The sequence below is a fragment of the Giraffa tippelskirchi genome, chromosome 13 (genome assembly GCF_054371585.1).
Source record: "Giraffa tippelskirchi isolate mGirTip1 chromosome 13, T2T-mGirTip1v1.2.pri, whole genome shotgun sequence".
Lineage (NCBI taxonomy): Eukaryota > Metazoa > Chordata > Mammalia > Artiodactyla > Giraffidae > Giraffa > Giraffa tippelskirchi.
Window position 1 is genome coordinate 123080911 of NC_137287.1, and position 27650 is coordinate 123108560.

Here is a 27650-nt window from a genome sequence, read left to right on the forward strand (position 1 = left end):
TCAATTCTGCTGGCCCACTGACAGCCTCTGAGAAGTGTGCAGAAACTCTTCTAGAACTGTCCCTCTGAATGTTGGCAGTTCGGGCATTTATCTACCTGCTTGGGTTCTCTTCTGCATAGGTGACTTCATGGGCATTGAATCCTTTGCTCTTCCTGCCAAGGGCCCCTGTGGCATTGGAGCAGACTCTGGGGCAGGAGGAAGGAATACTGAGTATTCTCCAGATGGGATTCTGTCAGCTCGAGGGCAGCCTGGGCTCCTGTGGTACCGTTTCCTGCAGCTGCAGATCATGTCCCAGGCGGGCCCAGGATGGGGTGGGGCCAGAGGCATTCACTGCATGTGTCCTTTTCATTCTGTATCAGCTAGCTAGTGCTGTGTAATAAATTTTCCCAATAATGAATTATGTAGCTATAATCACACACATTTATTGTCTCATAGTTTCTGTGGATAGAGAACCTAGGTGTGGCTTAGTGGAGCCTTCCAGCTCAGGGACACCTCAAGTCTGACCTCATTTCAAGCCTTGCCTGGGAAGGACACCCTCCTGGGCTCACTGCTGTGGTGTGGACATTTCCTCAGGAGTAGCTGGACTGGAGGCTTCTGTAATTCCATGGCTGTTTTCTGCCCTGGGCTCTCTCTCTCATGTGGGCCTCTCCAAGGAGCTTTTCACAACACGGTGGCTGGCTTCACAGAATGAACAAGCAGTACGGAATCAGTCTTTTGTAATCTAACCTCAGAAGCGAGAGCTCTTCACATCTGCTGTATTCTGTTCATTACAAGTGAGTCACTAGGTCCAGCCCACACTCAGGTGGGTAGAATCCACCATTTTCCAATTCTTAGGGTTATCTCTGTGATCCATTATCAGAATTTGCTAGGAATCAACCAGGAATTTGTGTCATGATAAAATGTTATATTAAACGTTATTTTGGTGTTTTACCTGTCAAATTTTATATATGCTTTTCCTATAGTTGAAACTTCTGTAAATCTAAGGCACTACAGGATATATGGAAAGAACATTTGAATAAATCATTTGACACCTTTTTCAAAGACTGCCCTTTTAAAATTAATTCATGTGAAATCCAGTCAAGAGATAGTAAGTACTATAAAAATTTAAGGTACTGTTAGCTGATAATAAATATTTCATGCTACATACGCCTGAAAGAAAATGTAAACCATTGTAGTTAGAAGATTTACCCAAAGCTTGTAGTGCTTTTGTGTTGAACTCTTTTTTTTTTTTTAAACCATCTCCACCTTATCTGGTAGAGAGGACTTTGAACTTGTAGCCTGAAGGTTCTCAAATCATCTTAGCCTCAGTTTTATCTCCTATTCAATGGGTGGCCTAACGTGAACCTTGGGCTTTGCAGTTGGTGCAGTGGTAAAGAATCTGCTTGCCAATGTAGGAAACCCAAGAGATGTGGTTTCGACCCCTGGGTTGGGAAGATCCCCTGGAGTAGGAAATGGCAACCACTCTAGTATCCTTGACTGGGAAATCCCATGGCCAGAGAAGCCTGGTGGGCTACAGTCCTTGGCGTCTCAAGGAGTTGGACATGACTGAGTGCAAGCACGCACACGCGCACACACAGTGTGAACCTCAGAGCTGATCAAATGTTGACTAAGCAAGCACCTACTATGTGGTGCCCTCTGAAAAGCACTCATCATACTGCCTGCACAGTACCTGGCACACAGTAGGCATACAATGAATACCAAGTGACCCTGACTCTGGGTCCAAGGGGACAGATGTTCATTATTAGGAGGAGTTTCTGAAGATCTTACTGGGGAAACAGAAGAGCTGGGTTTACAGATTAGATGACATCTATATAAGGGACTCGAAAGAAATTCCCTGAGTGAAAAATTAAGTTGCAAACATTTGTTCTTGCAGTTTGAAGAACTTACAGCAGGTGGAGTTCCGAGCTCACCCGGGGATCAGTTATTCAACCCCCGCTCACTGAGAGCCTCCCTGTCCACGGCAGGCTGTCCTGGGCTCAAGGATGAGTGGGTGAGAGCAGGGACACCACTTGGCAGCCAGCGGCGGGTGCGGACACACTGGGCCAGACGCGGGTGAGCAGTCGTGCCTGTGGCGTGAGGTGGAAAGCAGACACTAAGGGGTGCTGATGCTTGTGTTCGCAGTGACAGACTTGGGGGGCTGCCGGCGGCGTCTGGACAGCGCGGGACACGTCTTCCTGTCCCAGCGCGGCGGCGCAGAGCTTGTCCTCTGCAAAGAGCCTGCCTTTGCTTGATGTGTGGCTTCACCATTGACTTGCTTTGTGATCCTGGCTGTGTCACTTGATCCCTTTGAACTTCAATTTCTTCATCTGACATGTGGGAATAATCACAGGGCGTATTTTGTGGGCCTGTTGTGGGGATTAAAAAATTAATATATGTAAAGCATTTAGAACAACCTGGCAATGGTGTTTTGCATCAGCTGCTATTACTATCGCTCGTGTTGGTGTCATTGCTGTTGTTAATATTGTTCTTGTTATTGTCATTGTTCTGATTGTCAACAGCAGCAGCAAGACTTGTGTCCTTTCTATCTTTTAATTTTCTTTGGTCTCCACTGTATTTCAGGGACTTTCAGATGCATGATTCTCATTTAAGAATATCCTGGGAAGTGTGTTGAAATGCAATTTGGGGGCCTGAGTTTTGGTTCAGTGGGCTCAGTGGGTTGGTTATGGGGCCTAGGAACTGACATCTTTACTAGGGACCTAGACAGATTGCCCTGTCAGAAATCCTTCCTTAAAGGTAAGAATCATGAAACCTAGGATTTATGGAGACACTAACATGCTTTAGACCCTAGGCTAAGTGCTTCCTGTATGCCATTTATAATCTTAACAAAAGTTCTGGTAGGCCAATATCATTATCCCCATTTGATAATGGGTAAACTGAGGCTCAGCACCATCTAGACACCTTATTCCTGGGGACAAAGCTGGACCTGTTTGTTCTGGAGCCTGTCCCTTTTCTGCCGGGCAGTGCTACGCCACTCCGTGTGAAGGTCTGCTTGGTTACTTTTAGCCCGCCGGTCCCCAGTGTGACGCCTCCGCTACTGAAGCCCGTGTGCCCCAAAGCCTGTGCTCTGCAGCAAGAGAAGCCACCCGAGTGAGAAACCTGCATAGCACAGCTAGACTGCAGCCTCTGATCGCTGTAACTAGAGAAAGCGTGCGGGTGCAGCAACAAAGACCCAGCACAGCCAAGGACAAAAATCCCCTATTTGAGATCATTTAGCTGAGATTTGGGTGGGCTAATCTCTGACCCAGGATCTCTAGGAGGTATAAATATGAGGACCTCCATCTGGGAAATAAACCGTTTTGTTTAAAAACTTTTCCAGCTTTATTGAGATGTAACTGACATACAACATTGTTGGGCAAACAAAATTAAGAGATGTTCACTATGGTGGGATTTTACAGGAGGGATAATATCAGAGGGGTATTTTGAAAGACAAAAGGCATTTCCGACAGGCAGAGATACAGAGAAAGGGCCTGGCAGGGGGAACAGAAGGATGTGGGAAAGATCATGGCTTGTTTGGGGATTGTAAGGAGCTTCTTGTGACAGAGCAAAGGATGGTGTTTTGTGTGATTGGAGAGGTGGGAAAGACCTGGGTAATAAATGACACAGCAAGCCACGCTCAGGATCTGGTGGGGAGCCCCAGGAGAACTTTCAGCACGAGTGGAACATGGTTTCTAATTATATGGACGCCTACCGCGTGGTCATAGGTAATGCTGATCCCAAGATTTATAAGCTCTAGGCAACCAAAAGGACCTCACCATGAAGCTTTATCTACTCTGTGTGTGTCTGTGCACACATGTGTCACACAAGGACACCCATGTTTTTTCATTTTTTTTTTTATAAAGATTCTTTTTTGATGTGGAGCATTTTAAAAGTCTTTATTGAATTTGGTGTTAATATAATATTGCTTCTGTTGTATACCTTGGTTTTTTGGCCACGAGGCATGTGGGGTCTTAGTTCCCGGACCAGGGATCAAACCTGCACCCCTGCATTGTAGGGCAATGTCTTAACCACCGGACTGCCAGGAAGTCCCCCTCCCACCATAGTCTTTCATAGAACTCTTTCTTTTATAATTGCCACACCTTTCATAAGTCTTTGGAAGCTTTGCTATAAAAGAGAGCTACAAATGAACATATCAAAATCAACTCAAAAGTTAACCAAGGATTTGAAAGCAAAATTAACTTCTCACTAATGGTTGACATTGTTTTTTTTATCGTCTTATCCTAAGTAATTCCACACACGCTTTCCCTTGACGAGGGAATCATTTAAAGTCACAGTGGAGTAAATGAAACTAAGATGCTTCTCATTCCCTCTCACTGACAGATTTTTAACACAAGTGTCAGAGCTTGAATATTCAAAATCCATTCTCCTACCTCTCTAGTCAACCCTCTCCACCCCAGCACCTGTGAGGTTTGGGGAACATCAGCTTAAGAATGAACGTGTAACTTCTGATGTCCTATTAAAGCAATTCAACAATTGTTAATGTTTCCAGGATACCAAAGTCCCTACCAGACAATATGGGCTCCAAGATGAATTCAGCTTGTGGATCGTGCCCATCCAGTAAGTGCACCGATGGATGTGCTGTTGAGGTGCAGGTATGGGGGAAAGAACTGTGAACTGAGCCATGGGGCCATATGTTGGTTGAGTACCTACAGTTGGTATCATATGACTGCAGCATGAATTGTAGAGAGCGAAAGCAAGGAGATGCGCTGGGCAAATGCGATTCACAGCTTTGAAATCCACGTTAAAAAGAAGTATGGGTTTTATTCACTTTACATTTAGAACAATGGTCTCAGAGCCTTTGAAAAGAAAGGATTTCAGCAAAGGACTAATACCAGGTGGTCATCTTAGAAAATTCACTTTGATGGGCAGTAGGGTGACTAGTGGGTTTCCCAGGTGACTCAGTGGAAAAGAATCCGCCTGCTATGCAGGAGATACAGGTTCATCCCCGGGTCGGGAAGAGCCCCTGGAGGAGGAAATGCAACCCATTCTTGCCTGGAGAATTCCACGGACAGAGGAGCCTGGTGGGCCACAGTCCATAGGGTCACAAAGAGTCGGACATGACTGAGGGCACACACACACACAGGGCTACTAATAGCACATATCAAGTGACTGGTATGTTTTGTAAGTGTGCCCATTCCTCTAGGGAGGATGCAAAGCCTGGTGCCTAGATTTATGATTTGGGAGAGGAAGAGTAAAGTCGTAACAGGACGGCCCCCCCCCCCCCCCCACTGGCAGGCAAACCCTGCATGACAGCCAGCCCTGAGGGATGGACTCGGGATGTAGGTATGACTGCTGGGGACAGCAGCGATGGAGACAAGGAGTGATGGAGGCCCGGGCCCAGAGTGCAGATAGAGAACAAAGAGAAGACAGATTGGATCTGGCGCCAAACCTGATGGGGTCTAGAAAGGTGAGACATGAGGTTGGTGCCTCAGTTTCTGACCTGATGATCTCAGGACGTCACATAATAAATATATCCAGGTGACGGTGTATTATGTTAACATTCAAAGTCTCATGCTCAGTCGTGTCCGACTCTTTTGCAACCCCATGGACTGTAGCCCACCAGGCTCCTCTGACCATGAGATTCTCCAGGCAAGAATACTGGAGTGGGTTGCATTTCCTCCTCCAGGGGATCTTCCCAACCCAGGGATAGAATCTGTAACATTCAAAATAGCATATAGCTTACAGTCTGGATCAAGATACATACATGTTATGTCATGAGTATGTATTCTGATTATCTATAGGAATATTTTCAAATGATTGCTAGAATATTCCTCAAGTCAGAATCAACCCCCCCCCCTTTGATGGTAAAGGATATTCTGTCTGGAAGCCATAGATGAGCATTTTGCGAGCCCTTCAGGCCAGTTTTCAGAGTCCTCAGCTTTTCCTGCCTTAGCTAGACTGTGTGCAGCAAATGGGCGAGTCCAGAGAAGGTAGTGTCCCTGATGCCAAATGCTGCACTGATGGTCCTGCCTGAAGAGAGCTAGGCTGTGTGTGGCTCCGCTCTGTGCCCAGGAAGGAGGGGCAGAGATGAAGCGGATTCCAGGACAACAGCCCCTTCCTGTTCCGCGCCTGCAGCTCCTCTCGCTGTTGGGCGGGCATGGTCTGCTCCCGTCCCTACAAACGCGGCATCACAGGCATGGAGTGAAGCGGGAACATCTCCAGCTACAAAACGTTTAAAAAGCACTACCTTTTAGTCAATCCAACCATGTAATATAATGAAATACTGCTGCCAAAATCTTGCCCCCCTCCCATGTCCACTGGCGCCAGATAAAAAAATATAGAGACAGAGTTTGGAGGAAATAGAAAGAGTAGCTTTCTCCTTGTCCGGCGATAGGGAATATACAGCAGGCTACTACCTCAAGAGCCATGCCGGCTCCCTTGGTGAACTTGTTGTTTAGTTGGTAAGTCGCGTCTGACTCTTTGTGACCCCACGGTCTGTAGGACACCCGGCTCCTCTGTCCATGGTATTTCCCAGGCAAGAATACTGGAGTGGGTTGCCATGTCCTCCTCCAGCAGATCTTCCTGACCCAGGGATCAAACCAGCATTGCTGGAAGATTCTTTACCATGGCATCACCAGGGAAGTCCTGCCTGGCAAATAGGGAGACGTTTAATATCCTCATGAAGTTCTTGTATATATATACATCTTTTTTCCCCTGCCATTTTACAGCCAAAAGCTGGTGTCAGGAGGCTCAGCAACTTGGTCTCAGGTCCCGAAGTTATTGGCTGTGAGCTTCTTCTTTTGAAGATGCAGAATCCTACAAGGAAGTGTAAGGGGAGAACTACGCCAGCTGCAGAGTATAATCTACACGGAGTCAGAGAGTAATTAGCTTTGTGAGGGACAAGTCCAGCTACAAGTGTGTTAGTAGTTACAGCTAAAGAATAAGCAAGATGGTTTAACTGTCACAGATCCGTTTGGCTGGTATGTGCCAAAGGCTGCTCACTCATTTTTGCTTTTGCTGCAACGATCCTCCATGTATCACCAGCAAAGCCCATTTACAATTCCCGGAAATCAAAGTAGAATTGGGGTAAGAAAGTCCAATCATTTTTTTTTTTTTCCTTTGTGCTTAGCCTGGAGTCACTGGCTCATAGGGGACTGTGTGCAGAGGCCTCGCACCCTGCATTCAGACCAGAGCTCCTGGTGCAGCACGACCTCCTAGCACCGGCACGGGGGCCTCTGTGGGAAGAAGACCACCTGCAACTCTTAACTCAAGATGGCGGCGCCCAGCCACGCGCAGAGCCGCTCCAGGAGCCTGGAGCTTCCGGGCTGTGCGCTCCCGCGAGAACTCCGCCGGCCCCGCCCACCTACCGCGAGACCCTGGGAACAGCCAGGCGCGCAGCCTGTCGGGAGCGGGTGTGCTCTTGAGCCCCAGCTCTTCCCTTTCGGCTTTGTGGTCCAAGAGGAAGCGACAGCCGGCAGGAGGACTCTTGTGGGGCCCCGACTTGAAAAGGTTGGTAACAGATCTAGTTTCAGAGAAAACGAGCGCCCTTTTCTCACTGAGCTTCGTGGCGTTTCTCGTCTAGCCCGTGTCTCAAACGGTTGCCACATTACCTTGTTTCCACCCTTTTTTTGAAACCATGATACCAGTGCCGGCAACTACAAAAGCAAAAACGAAGTGAAAAAAAGGGTAAAAGAGAGGAGGAGATTTCCTTTTCTTAAACTGAGGTTTTTCTGAAGTATTTCTTCGGAGTGGGCTTTTATTTCTTTCAAGGACAAGAGGCCAAACTGACAGAATAGCGAAGAAGCACTTTCTTCCTCTCCTTGTGTAATTCCCGACCTTCTGTGAGTGTTGATTCTTTTGGAAAATGGATTTGCTGTGGGGTTGGGAAGGCTGTACTGTGTCAGTTTCACCTTGAGAGCCTCCTGAATTCTTTAGGGAGAAGCGCGGGTCAGAATTCTCCTTCCTTCTAGAAGGAGGACAGGAGAGACTGTTGGAAAGTTAATCAGAGTGGAGATGGAAAGCGCTAGACGAGCGGAGGTGCTTCGGTGTCACGAGTCAAGTACCTTCACCTGTTTCCATTTTTTTGTTTGTGCGATTGTTTGAATCAGCAGCACAAGCTGCGCCTGGGTGTTGTCGCCCTGACCAGTGGGAACAGGGACCCAGCATTAGAAGCGGAAGAAAGGGTCACACCTGCTCCCGTTTGCTGTTATTGTAGTTGACACCTGCAACTGACTAGTCACTTTGGTTTCAGGTGGACACAGAACAAAAAATGTTCAGTGTGGTTAAAGCTCCGTCTAGGCTGTTACATTTACAATTGGCTTGTTCTCTTAAAAAATGGCCATTTCTGGATTTTATTCTTTTCTGTCTCTATTATTTTTCTCCAACGTGTCCTGCATCATTCAGTCCCCGTTGGGCGACTCTCAGTTGACTATACCTGGAAAACCTCTGCTGTAAGATTTCAGCTGTGCCTTTGCTGTCTGAGGACAGACGTGAGGGTTGCAAAAAGTCAGGGAGGGGCATGACCTCCAGTTCATCCTGGAGCTGGATCTGGGCAACTGGGGGCTGCTACCCCATCCCCATCCTGGAAATTACACTCTGCCCACTGTCCCCACATAGAAGCTGTTATGAGGACGTGGCTCTGAGATAGGAAGGTGTTGTTAGACCATCTGGACTATGTGCCTGGCTGTGTTAAATCACTTCATTCATGCGATCCCATGGACTGTAGCCCACCAGGCTCCTCTGTCCATGAGATTCTCCAGGCAGGAATACTGGAATGGGTTGCATTTCCTCCTCCAGGGGATCTTCCCGACCCAGGGATGAACCCGCATCTCCTGCATCGTAGGCGGATTCTTTTCCATTGAGTCACCTGGGAAGCTCCACTGTGTGCCTGGACCATATAAACTTAAGATCCTGGCAGGCACGTGTGGAGGTACACCGTCTACCAGATCGCAGGACAGGCTTCAAGTGTAAGTTGCTTTTTTGTTAAAACTGCCACCTACCCATTCCCAGTGGATTTCTCTCTCTTCTGTCCCTCCCTGCCCTCTGTGTTCATGGGCCAGTTGGCAAACAGGCGGGAAGATATTTTCAGGGCCTTAATATTTTAAACATAAGTGTAATGTGATAAAACAGTGGATTGAAAATGAAGAATGGAATGCAATCACTGACATAAGCCATGGTACACAGGGTTGTGATGTGGATAAATATATCTTGAGTAAATTGTTGTGTCATTTTTTTAGTTACAGGCTGTTGGAACAAAGGATCTCAGGGAGGCTGTTTTAATTTCCTGCTCCTAGCCTCCTGTATTAAGAATGATGAATCTAAGTGAAAGATGCTGATTAATTCCATGAGTTATGGCTGAGGTGTACCTGTCGTGAGAGTGAGAGCATGTTTTAGTCTGCTGATGTTTTCTAAGACAATACTGTTTATTGAGTCTCCAGATTTATTTAGCAGCAGATTTTTTTGTGTGAGCGTACCATGTACGAGGCACCAGCATAACAATATTGGACTGACATTCTATTGTTAAGCTTACAACTGCATTGGGACATATTATTTTCTTATTTAGAACAGGACTTCTTGGCATGGAATAATACTTGGGAACTGAGTTGAGAAATAACAACCATTTCTATGTCTGTTTCCATAGAAATGGCTCAATGATTTTTTTTTTTTTTAACCAGTTTGGGAGAACACTTCTGGGGTGGATAATTTTTAAAATAGTTTGAGTAGTATAAAGATGAGTTGTTGTGGGTGTGTGTGTTTTGGGAGGTTCCTCAATGAAGTTCTCATCCTTCGGACTAGCTAGAACCAAGATAGAAGAGGCCTGTGTGTCTTCTGGTCAAAAAAGGCAGGCCGTGCTCATTAAGTGACTGCAGAGAAGAAAAACACTCAAATTAATTTGAGGAGACTCACCTAAGTATTGGCTCCCAGATTAAAAAACTGATTGATTAATGAGCTGCTTCTCCTATGCACAGCTCTGTAAATTTGCTCCAGGCTAAATGGCAGCAAGAATGTATTTACTTAATTGTTGTTTAGTTGCTAAGTCCTGTCAGACACTTTTTCCACCCATGGACTGTAGCCGACCAGGCTCCTCTGTCCATGGGATTTCCCAGGCAAGAACACTGGAGTGGGTTGCCATTTCCTTCTGCAGGGGATCTTCCCGAGCCAGGGATCACACCTGAGTCTCTGGCGATGGCAGGCGGATTCTTTACCACTCAGCCACCAGGGAAGCCTTTGCTTATTTAATGTTGTTGCTGTTTAGTCACTAAGTCATGTCTGACTCTTTGCAACCCCATGGACTGTAGCCTGCCAGGCTCCTCTGTCCCTGGGCTTTCCCAGGCAAGAATACTGGAGTGAGTTACCATATCCTTCTCCAGGGGATCTTCCTGACCCAGGGATCGAACCCAGGTCTCCTGCATTGGCCCGGGGATTTGTGACTCTTATAGTAGTTCTCCCAAGGAATAGCAATAGCCAGGAAGCTAGCCAGAATGGTGAAAATAAAATAGTACCTCTTGCAAATGATTTACTTTTGTTATTATAAAGTAGTGTCAGCTCAAGAGTTTACTTACAGTTACTTTGTTGCGACAGTGTCTTCATATGCTCTCTTGACTGCAAGGGGTGAAATCACCCCCTCTTGGGAACCTGAAGCCCTCGGGTGTGCTTCAGAAAGTACTTCCTGTGCCCTTACATATGTTCTTCATGTGTTATGTGACTGAGGGCAGGCTGAGGGTGATTTTTCTGGTTCCTTCATCCTGGAAGTGTGGTCCTGGGAGGACAGGCAGTATTGGTATCTCCATGAGATCTTGTTGGAAATTAGAATCATGGGCTCTTCTCTGGCCTACTGAATCCGAGTCTGTAGTTTAGCAGGATCTCCAGGTGGATCCAAACGTACATCACACGTGAAAGTTTAAAAAGCACTTGTCTAGAAGGCCTTTGATGTTTCCTACATTTTGTCTTATTTGTCAATTTTTCAATGCAGTTTTTTTTTTTTTTTTCTTTTACCAAGTAGTTCCTCCCTTCCCCTTCCTCAGTCAGTCAGTTCAGTTCAGTCTCTCAGTCGTATCGGACAATTCAAATAGTTTTTGAAGCAGAGATCATTTAGGCCTTAATGGGAAAGTAAGGGAGAAAGTGGTTCCATTTGGAAGTCAGTGTTGGATAACAATATTTAAAAATATGAAATTTATCCATTTTAGAAGTCTAAACACAGTCCTGGTCCTAGAGATCATAATTCAAACAGATTACTTCATCTCTTTACCTATATTCTAGAGAAAGAGATGTGTGTTTTTAAATGCATGTGTACATAGCTTCCTTAATGAAAGCTTTACTGCAAAAGCACTTTGTTCCTAATGCATCCTTAAGTGAAGTTTTGCATTCTTAATTTTCCACTCAAGTAATTTAGAAACCATTAGTTAAAGTGGAACTCGAAGCGAAAGTAGGATCCTTGTAAGTTTAGATGGTTTCCTCTGAAGATTGCTCTTATGATTATCAGAGAAAGATAAATTCTTAGTTGCATTTCATTACATCTGGGTAGCGGATACATGTTTGCTTTCCAGATACCTGTCTGGCAAAAGCAGAGGAGGATAGGTGATGAAGTGATATAGTAACATCAAGCTAAGAGATTCCAGAGTTCTCCACCTGTCCAGCTGGCCTCTGAATCCCCTTTTCATCAGGACAAAAGCATTTCCCCCATCTATCTATACCTCCTTTCTCAAGCAGTCAAGTCAAAATCGGTATTTCTCCTATGTTCTTATTCCTTGTATAGTTTACTACCTGCTAGACAAGAGAACAGTTGTTGCTCTTGAAGGTTAGAGATTTCTGTTGTTGCCTTCTGAAATTGGCAGTCGTGGATGATGTCGGCAGTACAGACAGAAGCAGGTGCCCTTTCTTTGTTTCTTTCCTCAAAAGTGTGGTTCTGCCTCTGGCTCTTTTTAAATCTCATTACAAAATCTTCTTCTCTTGTGCCTGAATGGTTTGATTTTTCTTTCAAGTTAGAAGTCTTCTAGAGAAAGTCTTTGAAGTACAATCAGATCCAAATTTCAAAAGTAAAGAGATATATTTTACTGATCTTAAGAAAGGAATTGTGTGCACAAATACTAATATTTGCCCAAGGCCTTTTCCAAAATGAAAGGTTTGCCCACATAGATCAGTCTACATGGATGTTGTGCAACTTTAATTTAATATTAAGAAAACACTTCCTAACATATAGATCCTATGTAAACTTCTCATATTAGCATCTGACTTTTTCTTGTCTTTTTCAAGGTCATAAAAAGTGTTAGAAATTTGAGTTAGAAATTTTGCCATAGTTTAAGGTTTTTGAAGAAAGGCTAGCCTGTATGATTTTTATGATGATATATAATGTATCTTAATACTAGACAGTTATAGCAAATAAAATTCAGAGACTTTGGAAAATACAAATGAGGGGGAGGTTTCTACTATGAGCAATATTTTTCCGATGAATCTGTGATCTCTTGGGAAAGGAAATTGAGGTTAGAAGAACCTACTAAAAGTCTCCAGGCTAAAGTGTTGTTAACTTTGGAGGAATCTGGGACAGACTGAGTTTCTGACCAGAGTTATGAATGTATTACTATTTCTTTTCCCTAGGCAAAAGGACTACATGTTCATTGGATTGCCGAGGAGTCTGTATTAACAAAAACAAAAACAAACCCACAAGATATACCGCTTGAATCATTCACAACTCATTAATCTCTAGTCCCCCTTTTCTTTAAATTATTTTACCTGGTTTCCATTTCCTGATTTCATTGTCTGCTCCATCCTTAGCAATACCTGCTTGATGTAGAGGTATATAGATTTGTGCTTCCAAGAGAAGAGAGTTCTCCATGGGTTTTGTGAATCACTGGTTACTATGGACTTTGTATGTTCTTTGTCAGTGCATATGTGTAATTATAGATCTGTTTACACCTATACATATATAAATGGGCTTTCATGGCAGTGCTAGTGGTAAAGAATCTGCCTGCCAGTGCAGGAGATGCAGCAGATGTGGGTTTGATCCCTGAGTTGGGACAATCCCCTGGAGTAGGAAATGGCAACCCACTCCAGTCTTCTTGCCTGGAGAATCTTGTGGACGGAGGAGCCTGGCAGGTTGCAGTCCATGGGGTCACAAAGAGTTGTTCACAACTGAGCACATATGCATTAACTACTACACATGTGCATGTCTGTAACATACACATGCACACATGTATGTGTGCATGCTAAGTCACTTTAGTTGTGTCCAACTCTTTGCGACTCTATGGACTGTAGCCCGCCAGACTCCACTGTCCATGGGATTCTCCAGGCAAGAACACTGGGGTGGGTTGCCATGCCCTCCTCCGGGGGATCTTCCTGACCCAGGGATTGAACCAGAGTCTCTTAGGTCTCCTGCATCGGCAGACAGGTACTTTACCATTAGCACCACCTGGGAAGCCCCCAAACACATAGATATATGTATGTAGATAGACATATATGTTCACATAGATGCCTTTGTATATTTAAGCATGTATGTGTACACTTATATGCATGCTTATCTATATGTGTAAATTTGTGTGTAGGTATGTATTTATCTATATACCTATGTTTGTATGTATCTATATAGGTGAATGTAAATATTCAGGTATATATATGCACATATATATAGAGTATGTGTATATCCATGCATATGTGTATGTGTGCACATATACACACATCTGTATATACGTGTGTGTGTGTGTGTGAGTGTGTGTTTACGCATGCAGTATGGGGCTTATCAGATGGACGCAGTGATAAAGAATCTGCCTGTCAATGCAGGAGATGTGGGAGATGTGGCTTCGGAGCCTGGTTCAGGAAGACCCCCTGGAGAGGGGATGGCAACCCGCCTGTGGGGAGAGAGCAAATCAGCCCAGGTGGTGTGTCAGGCTCTCTCACCCCACGTTTTGTAAATAAGGACTATGTAACGGCTGAGATCCTTTTACAGCGCTGTGCATGTGCTCACGAGGTCCCTGCTTGGCCAGAGGCCACTTTGTGCGGTAGCCCTGCGCGAGCTCCACCTGAAAGGCGGCGGTGTCCGTGGGGTCAGCCCGCGCGGAGAGGACGCGGTGCGGCTGCCGCCCCGGGCCGGGAGGGGAGACGAGCGCGTGGCTGCGGCAGCCCCTCCAGCCCCGAGTGCCGTGCCCGCCCCGGGTTCAGGGACAGCGCGGACAGGGAGGTGCAGCGATGCATTTGACATCACAAACAGGATCAGCACTGCACCTCTCCAGTATGCTTGCCTGCAAAATCCCGTGGACAGACGAGCCTGGTGGGCTACCGTCCGTGGAGTCGCAGAGTCAGACACGACTGAGTGCGTGAGCACACGTGCACACACATGCATGCAGTGTATATTTCTGTATTCATTGATGTGTATGTGCTTGTTCTTCTATTAATACTTCAAGACAGAACCTTGTGTTTGTGCACTGAGCATCAGAATGAGCTTCAGGAGCTGAGAAAAGGGAGCTGTGGCAGGCAGCGTAGCAAGCCTGGGTCGGGGGAGAGCCAGGTGGAGGAAATTTTGGTCAATTCCACCCAGCAGTTGGTGGCTTCCCTAAGATCAAAATTTCCTGGAGAACCCAGTTCAGTGGGGTGAGGTGAAGTGATATTTTTCTTGATGCTGTAAATCATAAATATCCGGCTGTTCTCGTGGTGTTAAATGGCAGCCGGAGACCAGGGTCCAGTTACCGGTGTCCGTCTTGCTCCCGCCGAGACCCGCTGCGAGTAGGGAAGGATGGGATCAGCGATGGTTTCAGTTACCTGATCAGTTTTTCTTGCTGGAGCATGATGTTCTATTTTCCTTGCCCAGACAATCTCATTACTCAGAAACTCTGAGGAAACATGCTTTTCAGCAGCTGTGAAATGTGCTGCTGCTTTTATGGAGCGCAGACAGGCGAGGCAGTCAGAGCCCTCCTTCCCCACCAGCTGGCTCCTAGATGCTGATGAGAGACAGGTCGGTTGTCAACGCTGCTTTTCCTAACTCTTATTTTGCTAATTCTTACTTTTTTTTGAATTTGAAAATAAATGTTTTCTTTTTAACATCATACATGGGAAGATCCCCTGGAGGAGGCATGGCAACCCACTCCAGTGTTCTTGCCTGGAAAATCTCACGGATAGGGGAGGCTGGCGGGCTACAGTCCACGGGGCCACAAAGAATTGGACACGACTGAGCGATTGAGCACACAAGAATAATAATACTTGCCTCTTAGAGACATTGTGAAGATCAAATGAGATGATGTATAGGAAAACGCCTTATTAAATATTCAACTTAGGTTCCTGTTGCTGTTATTATTACTAGCACTACTTAATACTGTGATGGTAGAACATGAGTTAGTAACAGTCCCCAAAATAGATTGAAACTATTATCTACAAATAATTAAGGATTTTTCACTCCTGAAAGTTATTTTATTGATTCATTCCAGACTCGCAGCTATTCAAGGACAGCTATGCTTTGCTTATGAACATTTGGCCACCAGATGTTGCCTATCTTATGTGTATAAGTATTCTTCCTTTTTTCAGACAGAGATGGATTTGTGGGTGTTACTTGTACTCTAAGTTGAAAAATAAAAGCCTATGTCAGAATAAGTGATTCAGGCTATTTACATCTCATTACTATAACCTTGGGTGCACACTCAAGTGAAAGAGTATATCAGGAGTCGATATTCTAATCAATCAAGCTATTGGCATCTCTAAAAAAAATTAATGTTGGTGTAATTAGATTTAAAGGTACTGCAAAATGTTTTCTCCAGCCACAAAATAATAGGATCACTTCACAGTACAGGAGACAAATTGCTAACATCCTTATTGCAACCTACTCACTTCACATCACAGCGTAGGAAGGATGGTTCCTCGGACTTTCAGAAGATTTTGTAGATGATGAATTTGATTTCTGGTAGTAATGAATCTTTATGGAATTATATAGGGTGCCTAAGAAATGGATTTTTTTCAAAGATGCCAGATCTGAAATGATGAGAAATGTCCAAACAAATGTACTTTTAAGTAAAACTGAGTTGGATGTGTAAATTGTATGCTGAAGTACATGGGATCAGATATGAATTCAGGACATAGAGGAAAAACAATGCATAGGTTTAATTTCTTCCAGTGCTCCTTTGAGTTCTTGATAAGAGATGTCTAATAGCTGCTCAAAACCAATTTTATCCAACTCTTCAGGGCAGCTGATCTGTGATGAGACAGAAAGAGGGCCCTCCTTTTAATTTCTCCTGACTTAATCGATTAAGTATGTTAATTACTCTACTTAAATTTTTCTCATGGTGTTGTTTGTTAAGGTGGATCGTTCTGGCAATTGATGAAAAGTAGCTTCCTGCTAAGCCAGCATAATGAATATTGACGTTCTTGGCGTTTACAGCCAATAGAAATCGCATTTTCAAGTCTCTACTTCCAAGGTGCTTGCTTAATAAATAACTTCTCCAACTGTCTGCACTATGGGGACACACTCTCTCAAAGATTGGAGTGAATAAAGCTTAAAAATTATTTGTGGATTAACGTCAGCATCTATAAAGAACAAATATTGAGGTTAGAAGTTTGAATCTCCAAGACAGAATGGCAAGGGGAAGTGGGGCCTGGGAGTGTGGAGATGCAAGCAGGACAGACTCAGGCATCATTAACTCGAAATCTCTGCCCCTGCTGTGTCTCTGCATTAGAGGAACATTACCGCATTAAATGTGGCCAGCAATCCTGATAAAGATGCTAATTGAAAGAGGAACTTTTCCAGCACCTTTCCACTTTCCTCTATACCCTGCTCAGCCTTTATCTTAGTTTAACAGAGAAAACAAACAAAAAAACCCCTAAGGCCTGAAAAAGATGATAGCAGGAAGAGGAATCTATTTTTTTCTGTGTCTCTTATGTAAACGTTGTCTTTTGGTAATACACATCTTTAAAAAATGAGAAGGAAAAGAAAGCCCTTTAAAACACTTAAAAAATAAAATGACACTTTCCCAAGGAATATTATAAGTTTCAGTCTCCAGACTTTGAAGCTCTCTTATGGGGCATTTTTCTACAAAGATCTTCAAATAACTCCCCTCTAAAAAGCTGTCTCTCCTTGACAGTTCTAGTTTACCAGTCCACGATTACTTGTCATATCTTGTTTTCAGTGTTCACGTGTAAAGTGATAACCCCTGTTTTCCCTTCTTACAGCTCTCATCTGAAAAGAAGTCTTTATGATGAGGTTCTGTCCACACTTCAGTCTTCTAGGATTTCACAGAACTGGAGAACTGAAGAACCTCTGTGGATCTTGGATATCACCTTTGCCATCCTCATATATCCCCGGTAAGGAAACTGAAGTACGTTTCAAGTCAGTTCCCTCAACTTACTGTAACTTCTGAGTGATCATGCCAAGTTTAGAACTCAGGTTAACTGCCCTGCTCTTGGCCACCACAGAACTGAGAGTCTCTCTTCCTAATTTCAGAAGATTCAGACAGCAATCCTTTGACAGCTTGCTGTAGTTCTGGTTCACGAATGTTTACTTTTCCTCAATTGTTTTGAAAATCCACTACGACCAGATGAAAAGAGTTTCACTTTATAAAATACTGTAGCATCTTAGGTCCTTTGCATTTGCTTTTTACATATTGCTGTCTTGCTGTATTCACGATGAAGTGTACTTCTGTTCAAGAGGAGAAGTAGCCGTTGTGTCCACTTTTTCCCTTTCTGTGTGGGAAGAGGCTTTGGCATGTGAAATACTGTTGGAAGTCAACATCAGCCTTGTGGTAGGAGAACCGCCTCCTTGCAGCCTCAGCCCCCCTTAGGGAGTAAGAGATGTTGAGCCTATCACAGACTCTAACCCAGGGGTCCCCAGCTCGCAGGGTCTAATGCCTGATGATCTCAGGTGGAGCTGCTGTAACAATAATAACAGAAATAAAATGTACAGTAAATATAATGTACGTGAAAGGGAAGTCGCTCATTCATGTCAGACTCTTTGTAACCCCATGAGAGAGAGCCCGCCAGTCTCCTCCCATGGGCTTTTCCAGGCAAGAATACTGGAGTGGGTTGCCATTTCCTTCTCCAGGGGATCTTCCCCACCCAGGGATTGAACCCAGGTCTCCCGCACTACAGGCAGATTCCTTAGCATCTGAGCCACCAGGGAATCCTGAAACCACTGCCCCCCTCTCTAACCCACCCTCTGGTCTGTGAAAAAATTGTCTTCCACAAAACTGGTCCCTGGTGCCAAAAAGGTTGGGGACCACTGCTCTAAACTGATTGAGGTCATCTGAATAGACGCGCCCAAATTCCTGACGCTGAGATCACTGCCATATCAACACAGGATTTTAGGATTTCAGTAGAGTTTATTCTGTCAGCTTTCTTTTGGCAGACAAAGAATCAATGGTTGTATTTGTCAGTGCTTTTTACTGGATGCAGGTGATAGAAATTTAGATCTAATCTGAATGTATATCTTAATCAAACCGGCTAAAACTCAATAAAAGGGAGTTTAAGGACTGTATTGGCTCTTGTAAGTTTAGATGATAGACTGATGGATTCAGGGGCTCGGATGATGCCGTTGGTGTCCCTTCTCTCTGTCTTCCGTCCCCTTGGTTTCCCTTCTCTCGCTCTCCATTTTGCCATCTTACATTCATCTTTCCTCACTCGGGTTGTCGCTCAGTCACTAAGTCATGTCTGACGCTTTGCAACCCCGTGGACTGCAGCACACCAGGCTTCCCTGTCCTTCACTATCTCATGTCCATTGAGTTGGTGATGCCATCCAACCACCTCATCCTCTGTTGTCACTTTATTCTCCTGTCCTCAGTATTTCCCAGCATCAAGGTCTTTTCCAGTGAGTCGGCTGTTTGCATCAGGTGGCCAAAGTATTGGAGCTTCAACATCAGTCCTTCCAACGAATATTCATGGTTGATTTGCCTTAGGGTGGACTGGTTTGGTCTCCTTTCAGTCCAAGGAACTCTCAAGAGTCTTCTCCAGCACCACAGTTCAAAAGCATCAGTTGTTTGGTGCTCAGCCTTTATGGTTTAGCTTTCACGTCAGCACATGACCACTGCTGGCCTTGTTTAAATCGGAAGACTTGGCTCATGTTGACCCTGTGTGCCCTTGAGTACAAGCATGCCTTTGGTGCATTCAGGTTCCCTACCTACTTCCTTGAAGCTGCTGAGAGTTAGTTGGCAGTCCCACCGAAAGCTCAAGGACTGAAGGGTGGCCAGGGAGAGGAACTATTACTGAACTAGGGGGCTGGATGCTTGGAAGAAACTAATAATAATAGTTTAAAAATAATAATATTAGTATCTAACAGTTATTGATGTCTCACTTCAATATGCCAGGAAGTTTTCTAAGTGTTTAATAGCTAATAACTTATTTGATTCTCAAAACAGTCTGAGGTAGATATATACATATGACTTCCATTTATATCAATAGATGAAGATGATTAATCACAAGAGAGATTAGTTGTCCGTCATTATGATTTAGAAGCCAAGTACATTGTTCCCCCCCCCAAGTATATCTTAAAGTCCAATACCCTTTCAACTAACATCCATTAAATCAATATTTGTTCACAACTAATTGGGAACATTGGGAAGTGAGAAGATACCAACCTTACGTTTATGGCATATGCAGTCTAAGGGTGGAGTCAAAGACATCTTACATCTAAACACATATCCTATATCTAAATACTGACCACATAATTTAGAGAAATAAGTGCTGCCAAGCGATCATGCATTGTGAAGGATTGTGATATGGAGATAGCTAATGTATTCTCTTTTGGTTGTTCAAAAGAGCTGTATTAAAATTGCTTTATCACAAGGAAAATTAGTTCAAATGACAGTGATTGTTCAGCGAAGAAGGCTCAGTTGTCCTAAACATTAGGAGTCTTTTCTCCCAGGTGAATTGGATCTTGCCAAGGCTGGAGAAGGGAAGTGGGTAGAGAAGTGGGAATTTTAAAGAATATGTGTGTGGAATAAATGAATAACAAATAATTCAAATGTTGATGGAAAAAAACCATTTGCATTAGTTCTTATTTTGATTTTTTTTTCTGATTTAAAACAAACTGCACTTTTAACACCAACCAAGAAAACAGCAAGAGTTGCTTATCATAAACTATAAATGATGTTTCTTTGTTTCAGATTGGTGAAGGTATATGAGAATATTTTCTTTAATTTTAAACTAGAATATTCGTAGCATCAAATTTGAGATTTAACTCCTGCTTCTTTAAGGGTTTCATTTGAGACCTTGATAGTAGCCTTTCTCCAGTTAAAATGGTTGAAGCCGTTGGCTCATTAATGAGGCCCGTAAACCACAGGCGCTTCTTCCCTGAGCCCCCACTCCCCAACTGGCAACTTAAATCTCCCACTAGTCAAAAAAAGTTAATCTGTATTAACAACCAGTTTCAAAAGAGGTTGATTATTCAAAGATGGGCTTGGATTCTAACCAGAAAACTTAGAGTGCTACTTAGAGATCAACAAAGTATTAGAAAGCAAGAATGCCAACTGAATCTGAAAATCAAAATATAAAGCATATTGAAAAATCTTCTGGGGGATAGAAAGGCCATCTTATCCATTTTATGTCTTTATCAAAGTGTCTGAATAATGCCTCCAATGCACAGCTTACGCCAGCTACACAGACATCTTTTCTTGGTGCACAGAGGGTCATTAAATCTGTCAGAGACTAGAGGAGATTACTTCGCATTTCTTGGAAAAATTGACTTGGAAGGTCGTTGAAGGCTAATGCACTTGGGCAATTATATTGGGGAGTTTACAAATCACTCAGCAGTTATGTTTTAACCAGAAACAAAAAATGAATAAATGGGAGGATTGGGGTCTGCTAGATCTGTAGTTGTGACTTTCTGAACATGTCTTTTTTATGTGTGTGTGAAGGATCAGTGTGTGTGTGTGTGTGTGTGTGTGTGTGTGTGTGTGTCTGTCTGTCTCACATTTTATTCTTCCTGATAAATGGCTGGAGATACAGAATAACCTGAAATAATTCCAGGAAGGTAGCAGTCACTATTCATTTGTCTCCATCTGCCGCATTAATTCTGATCAGATACAAACCCACTGAATAGACAGCAGGTGACAGGTAGGAGTGAATGTTTTGTGTGTTTGTTTTGCTTTTCTCTTCCCCATCATATTTCCAGGGTTACAAGTTTAAAGATAAGGCCCAATGGAATTATGGAAATGTGTTTCTACAGGAGAAATTTAGAACATGTTTCTAAGGGATTCAGGTTCTCTCATTTCTGAAGCCTGGAGATGTAACCTTTACTTTCTGAAACGCTGTAACTGGGGAACAGGAAGCCTGGAAGTTCAGGGATTTTTCCTTGTTTATTTTTCTCTTGATGTGCAACAAAGAAGAAAAGAATAATATATAACCTCTGGTCCTTCTTCTTCTTCATTTGATCTTTGTCTCCAGTGTGAAACAAGAGTATAATAAACATCAGAAATTAATTGGACATCCAAAGAACCCTAAATTATGAGTGTAGTGAAACTGCAGTGAATATACATACATGTGGACACTGTGCTCTGAGAGGTGGTTTTGTTTTTGAACCTGAGTATAATTATGTGTTTATCCAGGGCAGGAGCCAGGTTATTCTCCTAAATGCCTAGAATGGAGCCTCGAGTATCTTAAACAAGATAACAGGATCTAAGATTATACAGGACTTACTCCCCTGAGCCGGGAGGGCATCCCTGGTGGCTCAGCAGTAAAGAATCCACCTGCAAGGCAGGAGACGTGGCAGGAACGGCGGGTTCAATCCCTGGGTGGGGAGAAGGGCTCGCCACTCCTGCATTTTTGCCTGGAAAATCCCATGGACGAGGAGCCTGGTGGGCTACAGCCCATGGGGCTGCAAAAGAGTCAGACATAAAACTTAGCGACTAGACAACAACAGCAGCTCTGTGCCAGGCAGTGCTTGAAGTGCTGACATGTACGATTCCTTCACTCCTTTAGAAGTGCTTCTCTGCAGCGGGCGCCCTGCCCCGCAGCTGCCTGCTTGAACTCCCTGGCAGTGCATAGGCACCCTGCCATCTCAGCCCTGGGCTCACGCACCTCCCCTCTGGTTTCTCCACCCTGGGAGCTTGCTGGAGCAGAAGGATGCACAGCCCTCGAGCAGTGGCCGATGGGAGATCCCGGGTAAATGGCGCAGCCTCCTCCGCCCCTAGTGGGATGAGCCTAAAGTGTGTTTTAAGTGATTTCACAAAGGCCCTCTGGGATTTCTGCCCCCAGGCCTGTGACTAGAACTTGCTCATTGCCTCCTGCTTTATTGCTTTTTCCCTTCCCTGGTGCGCTTTCTTCACTTCCTCTCTCACTGAGCTCCCCGGGATTAGCTCCAAACAGTTACCAGCACTCACCTCCGTGTTGTCTTTGAGCCTACTTGTGGGTCTACCAAAGTTAGGTATTCTTGCTCGTATAATTTGAGTGACCTGAGTGAATGGACAAATGAATGAACTTGAGAGATACCTAACTTTCCCAGGCCAACCAGAAAGCGTTCAATTTTTCCTCGATTCTGCCACTAAGTTAATATACTCTGGCAGCAATGCAGCTGTAGTTGTTAATGAAGCAATAGGGAGTTATGCTTAAGTAGAGATACAGGAAGGAATAAATTAACTGAATACAAAACAATCATTGGAAAGATCTGGGTTAGTTTAACATAATTTGAGTCCAGTTGAGCACCTGCTGAACACTGGCTAGCGATACCTTCCAGCTACGTTTTTCTATACATTCCTGTTATCAAAAATTGTTTGAGACAAAGTAAGACTTTACTATGAAATGATGGATAATTGAGAGAAACAATTAGGAAGATTATTTTGATTCTTTTGAAGTATATTGAAAATGACCCATGAATTGCATATATTAATGATAACATTTATTTCTTGCTTTTGTACTTTGGGCTAAGGCCAAGGGAATGTATTGATTATTGAGGGTGTATTAATGATTATTGATTTATGCATTTGTTATTATTGTGAGATTAACTATAACCTTACTTGGTTTATTCTGCTCCCAGAACTAAATTGGTGATTCCAAAAGTTGTTTCGGTTCTGTTAGCATATGAAAACAGCAATAACAACCATCAGAAATTATGTAGGCTGACCAATAATTGTAGTTTATTGAGGATCTCTATGTGTCAGATATTGTTCTGGACATATGTTGTCTCTTTTAAATACCAGTATGCACCGAGGAAGTTTCTGTCCTCATTTGACCAATGAGGAAACCAAAGCTCAGAAAAGAGTAGGATAACGTCTTCAAACATGCCTAGCCTGTGCTCCTTTCAGCTAAATGTTAAGGCTTCAAATATTGTGGGAAGGAAGATCTCAGGAAGTGTCAGAGTTCACCAGGCATTCACTCGCACTGTTGTTCAGTCCCTAAGCCATGTCTGACTCTGAGACTCCGTGAATTGCCTGTGGATTGCCCATGAAGCCCGTGCTTCCCTGTCCTTCACTAGCACTAAGAACAGATACGACTTCAGAGACTGGGCGTGGAGCTGATGTATAGTTTTGAATCCAGAAACAAGCAGTAAGATGGTGGTGCTAATCTGATTAAAAGCCTAATATCCTTTCTTTAAAAACAAAAACAAACTAATATTCTTTCATTTTTTTCACAATGAAACCCAGGTTTCTTAAGTTAGTTCATAAGTTCTGCTGACATCTGACATCTGCTTACTTTTTCAACACTTTATCCCACGCAGTCATCCCTCTTTATCCACAGGTTTGTAACCCGGAAGGGTTGATTCTGACTCCATGCTAAATCTGTTTCTTTGACTTTAACCCTTGTTTTTGCCATTTTTGTTATTATATGTGCTAAGTCACTTCAGTCGTGTCTGACTCTTTGCAATGGCATGGACTCTAGCCCGCCAGGCTCCTCTGTCCATGGGATTCTCCAGGCAAGAATACTGGGGCGGGTTGCCATGCCCTCCTGCAGGGGATCTTCCCCACCCAGGGATTGCACCCACGTCTCTTCCATCTCCAGCATTAGCAGGAGTGTTCTTTACCACTGTTGGCACCTGGGGAGCCCAGAGAACCCTGCCCCCCTGCCTGACCCTGAAGCTAAAGCCCCTTTGTTTAGCTCACAGGGTACCACCACTGATGACTGTGACATCCTTCAGTTCCTTGTGCAGGGAGTGGCCCTGCTTGCAGCATGGCTCAGAAACTCACGTTTGGAGGGCCGGAATCACAGCTAGCTATGACATCCTTGTTCATCGATATGGCAGGAGATACTCATTTCACACCACCTGTGAACTGACTGTAAGAGGAAGACACTGACCCATCCCCCTGCCTGGTATTTGCCATTCTAGGAGACGTTTACAAAAATCACATGGTTTTTACTTTGTTTTCTCGCCTCCCCCCCATCTCTGATCCATAAAAGAATCTGGCATCTAGGCCCTAACAAGATGGTTAGTTTGAGACTTCAGTCTGCCACCTTCTCGGTCAGCTGGCTCTCCAAATCAAGTCATGTTTCTTGCCTCAGCGCCGTGTCTCTCAGATTCATGGGCCTGTCGTGCGACCAGCAGAGCGAGCCTGGACTCGCTAACAGTTTCACTTTCTGTGGTTTCAGTTACCTGAGACTAACCATGGCCAGAAAATATTAAATGAAAACTCCAGAAATCAACAATCTATGACTTCAAAGCTGCATGCCATTCTCTGTAGTGTGTTGAAATCTCACACTGTCCCATTCTATCCAACCTAGGACATGAATCACCCCTTTGTTCAGTATATCCAAGCTGTATGTGCTACCCGCCTATTATTGTAGGAGGAAACATAGAACGTGTATATGTGGGGTTTGGTACTATCCCTGGTTCCAGGCATCCACTGGGGGTCTTGGCACCTTTCCCCCAGCAATCAGGGGGGAGCTACTGTACTGTCTTCATGGCAGCCAAAGTGAATTTCTTTTAGTTCCCCCAAAAGCACAAAGCATATTTCACCTCTGGACTTGGGCCATGCTGTTCTTATCGTCTCAAATCTCTTCCCTGCTGCTGCTATTCTTTGCCTAGCTGGGTCTTCTTTTTATTATTTATTTATTCATTTTCACTCAGGCCCCAGTGAAGTTTCATTCTCTTTGGTAAGACCTCTGTCTCAAATCGGCAGGGCTTGTTGACGGCAGGCCACTGGTGGAAAACCTCTGGCTGGTAGATGATGCCTGGTCTCCTAGCCAATATAGTCCAAGGAAACTGCCCATATTTCCAAGAATGGCGAGAGCCTAGCATTGCCTTCAAACAGACATAGCCCATGATACACGTGCCTTGTTTTAGATGTGCAAGGAATAGACACATGACCTCAAGCTAGCCAGTCCATCGAATAATCAGTGACCAATAAGATTCCCGTGTTCGAGAATGTGAACAGAGACACGGAGTCAGTAATCCAGGAAGTGAAAGGGGGTAGGATTGAAGAGACGCAGCAGCAGGGTGATGGGGCTGCAGGACCACAGACGAGACGGGGAGACCGGGGTGGGACGGACAAACAGGAGCAGAGGTGAGAGGGACCTGTGGGCCTTAGAAGGCTGAAGCCATTTCCTGAGGTTCATGCGATCGTTCAGCAGGAATACATTGACTCTCTCTGTATTTAAGCCTTGTTTTAGGCTCTGGTTATACCGCTAAACATACGTAGTCTTGATACTCACTGAGCTTTAATTCTGGATGGGAATGTGTGTGCTTAATTTCTCAGTCATGCACGACTCTTTGGACTGGAGCATACCCGGCTCCTCTGTCCATGGGGTTTCCCGGCAAGAACACTGGAGTGAGTGGCCGTTTCCTTCTCCAGGGGATCATCCTGACCCAGGGATTGAATTTGTGTCTCCTGCACTGCAGGTAGATTCTTTACCCGCTGAGCCATACAGATGCTAAAATACATAAACTATGTAACACATTACATGGTAGTAAGAGCAGTGAAGACAAAGCAGGGAGAAAATATATGGAAATGGAGGTGACAGCAATTTTTTTTTAAAAAAGGTTTAGAGTAATTGCTTTACTGTGAAGATGACATTTGAACAAAGGCCCAGAAGGGCTGAGTGAGAGGAGTGGGGAAGACAAAATGCTTTGTCCAGTGTTGCAGAAATTCTCTCTTGGGAACAGAATGAGTTCTGAGCTAGAATAAGGCCTGCTGGCATTAACACCATCCTCTATAGGGAAGTGGCTTGTCATTAGAAAATGCCTATTTACCCTGTGACAAGGAGACATGAAAATGTTTCTGAGGTTTTCCCTTGATCTACAAAATAATGCAAATTTGCTGGCATTTTCTGATGAAAAGCAAAAGCTTTAGTTAGGATTTGAACCAGTGGCTCCAGGGACTGGCAATATCATTAAGTCAGATTTAAATCTCCTTAAGCCAGGTGCTTAATCCAGTAAATCCAGTCTTAAGTTTGCTAAGCCACCTTTCTGCGCCTGCTTAGGGAGATGATGTATGTTGGCTCCCAAAGGTTTTCTTTAAGTGAGAGCTAAATGGAAGTCAAATGCCCCTGCAACCTGCTGTGAAGAAGAGCGGGAATTCTTTGGTTCTGCTGGAATATGATTGTGACAGAAGGCATGGCAGAAGTAGAGTTGCCTGGAATCTGATTTGGTTCATATTGGTATTTTCATACTGTTATGTAGATCTATAATATTCATTGGCTATGGAGTAGAGGGAAAAGGAAAAATCAATGTACTTACAGATTTTGCTCTTTGGAAATCATTGTTCAACTCACGTGCACCCTGCTCCCCCAAGACTCTCAGTTTTCTGTTTTATTTTTTTATATTTCTTTATTGAGGGCTGAGGTGGGTCTGGTTGCTGTGTGGGCTCTCCTCTGGCGAGGTGAGCGGGAGCCTCGCGGGTTGTGGTGCTTCTCCCGTGGCAGCATCTCTCCGTGCAGAGCGCAGGCTCTGGGGCACGCAGGCTTAGCTGTTCCCTAGCATGTGGGATCTTCCCTGACAAGGGATTGAACTCATGCCTCCTGCATTGGCTGCACTGGGTGAATTCTTATCCACTGAGCCACCGGGGAACCCCTAACCTTTCTCGTTTGACTAATGCGTGATACATATGTGTTTGAATTATGGTATAGGGAGGGATCACACACACTTTCAGGGGAACCTGCAGTTAACATAACTCAGTGAAGCAGTAAGATAGGAAACAGACACTAAAGTGTTTCCAAGTCCAGGCTCCCTCTGCTCGCCGCACAGTGGCAGGCCAATGCGTCCAAGAGATGAGGAGTTGAGGCAAGGACTGTGACTTTATTCAGAAAGCCAACTGACCGAGAAGGCGGCAGACTTGTGTCTCAGAGTGACCGTCTTGTCCGGGTCTATATGCCAGGTTCTTTTACAGAGTCAGAGAGAGAGAAGCGATGAGGAGCTGAAGCCAAAGGCAGAAGGAGAGGCAGAGGCGGTGGGGTGTAAAGTGAAAGGGAGGGAGAGGGACGGGGAAGGGAGGTCTGGGAGTGGCCAGCCATTGGAAGACCTGTGTTAATCTCTTCTTTTTGTTGTAGCTGTTCACAGGTGGGCTCAGCAGTAAAGGATCTGCCTGCCAATGCAGGAGATGCAGGTTCAACCCCTGGGTTGGGACGATCCCCTGGAGGAGGAAATGGTAACCCCTCCAGTATTCTTGCCTGGAGAATCCCATGGACAGAGGAGCCTGGTGGGCTGCAGTCCATGGGGTCACGTAGAGTCAGACAGGACTTGGCGACTAAACAGCATACCCAGATGGGCAGGGTCAAATTATCTCCGTCTCAGTTGAACAAAGGCACTTTGGTTTACAGTCAGGCAGAGGAGCAGGGTCCTCTGAGGCAGGCTATTATGGATGATTATAATAACAAAAGCACCAACA

General features: G+C 44.5%; 1 long non-coding RNA gene across 3 annotated transcripts in view; it reads left to right on the forward strand.

Moving 5' to 3' along the window:
• Nucleotides 1-1873: 1873 nt before the first annotated feature.
• Nucleotides 1874-27650, forward strand: part of LOC145532423 (uncharacterized) — a 600217-nt gene continuing 574440 nt past the window's right edge. For 2 of the 3 annotated variants that reach the window (XR_014073225.1, XR_014073224.1), the window contains exons 1-4: nucleotides 1874-2052; nucleotides 4487-4554; nucleotides 7067-7446; nucleotides 17080-17211. This is a non-coding gene — a long non-coding RNA (uncharacterized LOC145532423). Of the gene's footprint in view, nucleotides 2053-4486; nucleotides 4555-7066; nucleotides 7447-8733; nucleotides 8904-17079; nucleotides 17212-27650 lie in introns of those variants that run through there. The other variant, XR_014073226.1, reaches the window with a different exon arrangement.